Source organism: Helicoverpa armigera, chromosome 10, assembly GCF_030705265.1.
Source record: "Helicoverpa armigera isolate CAAS_96S chromosome 10, ASM3070526v1, whole genome shotgun sequence".
NCBI lineage: Eukaryota > Metazoa > Arthropoda > Insecta > Lepidoptera > Noctuidae > Helicoverpa > Helicoverpa armigera.
The window spans coordinates 5,820,130-5,826,728 of record NC_087129.1 but is presented as its reverse complement, the minus strand read 5'-3'; positions in this window follow the sequence as shown (position 1 = coordinate 5,826,728).

Below are 6,599 nucleotides of genomic sequence, written 5' to 3'. Positions count from 1 at the left end.
TAGTTTAAACATAGTTCTGACGTGCATCAAAATGTGTGGTTAATTTTTTGCGTGAGAGACGTAATTGGTATTCGGACGAGCATTTGGAGCTGCAAGCCGCGGCGGCGGGGCACCGCGCGCGTGCCGCGGCCTCACCGCGCGGACCGACGGATGCACGCACTCGATACACACATGTCGATTGTCGACAACATGTCACGGCTCATTAGTGCGCTATCGATCGGATGCCTCCTACATAAGAGCGCACTCCGGACTCCCGGCGGCCAATTTACAGCACTCACTTCACTATACATAATTCAATACGTCCAATAGAATCCTAAGGCTTTGGGCATATTCCAGACCAACAATCGACTTCCCCAATTTTAGATCTAACTTTCAATTATTTACGCATCAAAGCGATTTTCCGTCCCATTTCGTTGAATCCTGCTTGTAATACCATTGTGAATGCCGAAAGAAGGAGCAAAGTTTCCTTGAGATCTTTTGTCGGCAATACACGGTATTGTAGATTTCACGCAATGTTATGTTTTACTTGAATTTTCTGAAAGGTAATCCTCGGATATATAAAACTTCAAACTTCTTGATCATCGTTTATATTCAAGACATGCTTGCTTCTTATACATTTTTTCACTTTTCACCTAACTGTAAGTCGTGACATTGTGTTGATTGAGGGTCGGAGTGATTTGAGTTTGTGCTACGGCGTAGCTACGTAGCCGGGCTACGAGTCGTCCTAATGACCCGCGGTTCTACCTGCATCTGACGGCTACAAACATAAAAAGGGACAGAATAAAAGAAAATATTACTGTGATGATTTTATATCTGAGAAGAAAGTACCTTGACATTTCATTTGTGTATTTTCCGAAAAATGTCAGCGCAACATGACTTCATTAGAAAAAACCGGCCAAGTGCGAGTCGGACTCGTGCACGAAGGGTTCCGTAAATTACAGTTAAATCAACCTATCTCAAAAACTATAAGAGATACTTTGATCAAACCAAAAATCGTTGAAAGAGTTAATTAGCATGCATCACCTCTATTTTTTTTAGAATTTTATACCCCGTAGTTATAAAAATAGAGGGGGGGGGACATACTTTTTACGACTTTGAGAGCTGATATCTCAAAAACCGTTCACTTTAAGAAAAATGTTTTTTAGAAAACTTTATATCATTTTAAAAGACCTTTCCATTGATACCCCACACGGGTATGTACATCGAAAAAAAAAATTTCATCCCTCAGTTACATGTATGGGGGGCCCCACCCCCAATTCTTTTTTTTACTATTTAGTGTCATATTTTTGTAGCGGTTCATACAACACATATTCCCATCAAATTTCATCACTGTAGTACTTATAGTTTCCGAGTAAATCGGCTGTGACAGACGGACAGACGGACAGACGGACAGACGGACAGACGGACATGACGAAACTATAAGGGTTCCGTTTTTGCCATTTTGGCTACGGAACCCTAAAAATGATAAAAAAGTAAAGCGAATGTTTAAAATTAGGTAGGTTATATTCAAATAATATAGTGAATTTAATATGACTAAGTAGTCTGTAACAAAGAGATAGTAAACAGACGTGCCTCACAGCGGTTACGTATTTTGCATCAAATGAATTTCGGCGTAGCGTAGAAATAATAATTATGAAAGGGTAAATAGCAAGCAAATGAATTTGAAATCTTCTTTATGGAAACATCAATTTCATAAGTAAAGGTAATGGTAAATATTTTGAGTAAGTATGTGTATGTAGCTTTTTTAGTTGATTAATCTCGTTGTGATAAAACTAAGTAACAAAAATGTAGAACTCAATATTGAATGATATACTACTGATAGTTTTTTAACCGTGTTTGTGCTTCGGTCGGAGGGTAATACACGTAGGTGTGCGCGAGTATGTTTCTCAACCGTGTGCAGTTTCCTATAGCGATTGACGGCATACCTGCGAGATAAGGGGGAAATTTACGCCTTTACATTGTGACATAACCTTATTTTATACCTTTTGCCATCGTTCTGTGAGGAGATCCTCGATTTATTGCCACTGAGATATGAAACCTCTTTAACTTAAAACTTCAAGGTATTTACCCGAGTTTCGTATGCGAGAAGGGGTACATCAACTTACAGTTATAGCGCACTGATGGGTCTAGTAAGTATTTCTGCTAAAAATTCACTGAACTAAGGAGTGTTTTGAGGAAATCAACGTATATAATTATACGATCTTTTAGCAGAAGCAGAATTTTGAAAAAGTACTATCTAATGAGTATAATATTTGATGGCCGTTGTCTGAACAATTTATTGACTCAAGAGCTATTCTATTTTATTCCACAGATGGAATGAAAAATATAGTTTGTCATGAAATTTTAAAAACTTCAGATATGTGCATATGCTCTCGTTTCGACAAAAATTCAGTCAGAGGCGCTAGCAATTCAGGATTTGTTTTATTCGAACTTCCCGGGATCGTTCCCGTACGGGATTTTTCCCGCGACGTTATCTCGTCTCACGTATTTCATAGGAAATCGGATGATACAAAAACTACGCTGCTGTACGCTTCGGACCATCTTTTGCATGAAGCCAACTTTGTATTACCTTAACAAGCTTTCGAAAAAATACACATTTCAGATCATATTTTAGCATAGAAATATCTTTGTGATAAATATTCATCTCACTTTCATTTCTTTACAAGATTTTCTATTCTGCGATTCTCGAATTCTATAACGTAATAATAAGGCAAAAGCAAAACACATATTGTTTGTTATCACATTATGTCTAGACCACTTACATTAAGGCAAATAAAATTGTTACGTTTGTGGGCTAACAGAAGCATAAGTGAGAAAATCCAACAGGATCGATTACAAGACAGGATAAGGATCAAACTGACCTTCAAACAATAAATCCATGTTGAGAAGGGTAAAACGAAAGGGAGGAAGTTTTTACTTCGGCCAAAGTTGCTAATGATAAGTATAGTAAACGTCTATTTTTACAGATGTATAACGAGCCAACAGTTTCGTGAGGAGAGGGCAAAACGACTTCCGATTCTGTTTCTATTCAAGGAATGAACTGAGAAGTTTCAAAGATATCTTAGTTAAACGAAGCTGGTCTGCGATCTTGCATCTCCGCGCTGAAATAGATAGCTGAAATAAAACTAACTCCGTTTTATTTTATGGCCATGTTTTTTTAGAATTCTTCGTACATTTAACTCGACTTATTTTAGCTGGAATAATAACTTGAATGCAAACATCGAGTGTGATTTTTGAGTCTGTAATGTGCTACGTACCGCCTCTTGTGTTTCGGCCATTAAATGCAACGTAGAGTGCAAAGCATTTATCACTGACACTCTGTGAAGTATCTTTGTTATCTCACCACGGAGAGCACACCGGACTTTATGACATCGGAAAGTGTGCATTTTAGTATGTTTTTCCCTTTATTATACATTGTTACATAATAATCGTAAATGAAGACGAAGAAGCAAATGTATCATAGAAAGCAAAAAGATAACGTTCTTTATTATTCCACGTAATTCGTAGATGTTGATTCAAAGAAGGTCTATTTTGTGTTACATTAAGTAGATATATAAGGTCTGTGTGTCTCACTGATGTTGTTATTAACTTGTTTTACCAGACTCCATGATGTATAAATACTGCCAGTAATTTCACTTCGCATTTATGTTCAGCATGATGAGAGGAACAATAAATATTGTGTAAAATAAAGCCAAACTGACGAATACTTTGCCAGGCTGCTGTTTAAATTTTAATTTTGTGAATATTGGACCGGCGTGGTTACGGGCGGTCGCCTCGTCGTGGTCAGGGGTTGTCTGCTCGGAACGATGAGCCCAGTAAAGTCCTCTAAATGTCAGGAAAATTTAAATTCAAACAATACACTCGATAAACAGGGCAAAAGCCTTTTGTGCCTATTAATTAAATAGAATAGTTTAATTAAAGGTCATGAAATTTTAATATCGGCTTACCTTTATAGATTTTAATAGTAAAATACTATTTTATTCTTTTAATCGAATGAGAAAAACAAGTAATCTAATTAGACTTTTTCAGTTTACCTTAATCCTTGGAAATCCAATATAATGTAAGGAAAGTTTGCTTTAACATCAGAAAATGTAATCAGACGCCATGTTTATACCTCAAATACTTAGGAAAAGAATGAAACGGGGACCTCGAATGAAATTACACTAAATTAGAACTGAGTAGCCTTTAAAATGAGTTGGTGCTGATATAATAATTGGGTGAGTCACCCCAGCAAATTGAATTATCTGTAGGGACCGTGCACGGTGAAGGTCTAATGGCCCTTCATTTGAAGAACCTGCAGTCGCCAAGTGGAATCCACCAAAAATTAATTATAATACCTAAAAGGTAATTTATTCTCATGCATTAAATATTAATATTTTATATTACAGAAATATTGGAGACTATAAATTAGCATCATATATCATCATTTAAAATGCGCAGGTTTCGAAAGCGCAACACCATTTTCCCATTAAAATTATTTTCTGATATTTGACAAAAAATATCCGCTTTTGAGCTTTAATTCCGCAAAAAAAAGGTTTAAAATAAATTGTTATTCGTATCACCCAATTTAATTTTTGATTTCAGGTAAGAGTAAAAAAACGGTTATAATCAGAAATTTAATTTTAAATCAGATACGAAATTGGATAAGGTAATATAAAAAGCACTTCATTAAAGTGTAAGGTGTGTAATAACGATATATATTTGGGTGACAGGCATTTGGCATTTATTGAAATAAAAAGTGAGCGTCCCGGGTGGCATTGAGGGTGACAAAATTGTGAACATTACTCATGGCATTTTAGGGTGCTTCACATTGATTGCTGTACGTCGTCGCTTGATGAAATTATATAGTTCACTGTACACTGACTTCACACATACCATATATGTAGGTACCGCATGTACAACTATAGTTAAACGGTATTGAATGGCGTTGTGACCGTGAATTGTGGGAAATACCGCGAACTGCCTATTGGACTACCAGTGCAATGTACCTACCTCAAGAACAATGAATTAACAGGAATACGCAGCCTGGTCAATATACACCAGCATTGTAAAACAATCCTATTTTTATGAACAGTACGTAAACCCTAGACCTAAGCTTTGTGACACTCTAAAAGCCGTTAAATTAATTAGCTGTTCAATATTCTTTCAGTTAAACGGTTTTCTGGTTCAATGCCGTCCGTTATTGTCCGATCAATACGAAAATAACTGGATGAGTAATTTGTCAGCGCATGTAATTACGAGAGGAATGCATTACCAATTAACTTCGAAAACATAATTGGTGTATTATTGTGAGACACAAAGTGCCACCGCATCAATTATGCTAATGGCATTGAATGAAATCTATTTTTTATTAAATTTAATTCCGAGCTTTTGAATATTCTTTGTTTTCAATATTGATGTGCGACCGTTTTCGACGAATATTCGTACGAGCATGAAAAGATTATCTGATCGCATTGTAAAATAGTATTTTCAATGAATACTTGGAAAATATTTCGTGCTAAAATTAACATCTGCATCTGTGTATGCGTGCAGGTATATGCATCTATGTCTAATATTTCTATACCGATGAAATGAAAAGGTTCGATGAAAATGTTTTATTTCTTATCTAAAATCCTCAAACTGGGTTAAATAAAAAGACAGTAAAAATATATAAATTATATAAATTTTTATCTACAATATATTTTCTAAATTTTACCAAATCTGCAATGTTTTGATTTAAGCTAATCGGTTGTTACGCTATCTGGGGTTAAATAAACTGAATTTATCGCTTTGCCCTTTGATGCTATTTGTTACAGCGGAAACTTCGACTGAAATGATGATTGATAAATAAATGATAAACCACATTTTGTATATTATAATTTAATTTTATGTCAAAGGCCGTGGGTTAAGTAGCGTGTAGGCTGTAATATTTCACAAAAATCGAAGTAAATAAGTAGTTGTATGACCAACCTATCTATCTGTAATTTTGCGATTGAGATTGAATTTTCACATAAGCTCCTTACTGAGATAAAATGTACTTTATATAAATAAACCTGTGACCTTTTATTATATTACAGTGGTAGAAAAATGTCACATAAGTGTTCATGGCTGACATCGCACTTAGTTTGGTTATGGCAAAAAGTAAAAAAAAAATGCTTTAATAAGGTGAAGAGTTCGCCTCTTCTATCTTCGTATACGATAAGACGGTGAATAGAACAGGCTATTTATATAACCTGACCAAAAGATAAATGAGTCAAATTACTCACAGTGAGGCCTGTCTAAGTAATTAGAAGCCTATTGGTGTTACATATGTGACGTTTATTGAACAGATACATCAGAATAAATACGCGAAAGTTGAAACATGGTCAGTAGTCGTGATCAATCATGCCCAGTCTCCAGGGTCCCACAAAAAGTAATAGGTCAAGTGTGAAAAGTTCTCACACAGCTGGCCCTATTAATGATTTCATTTTGTTGGGAATGTTAAAGGTTAGGTTTCCAAAAATAGGTACTCTTTGTCGGTATTCATTGAATGACTAATTTTGGCTCGCGGCGTCAACGGTGTTTATATTTAATCTTAATTATTAAACATAGCTGAGATAATGTAGTCATTGTAGATGCCT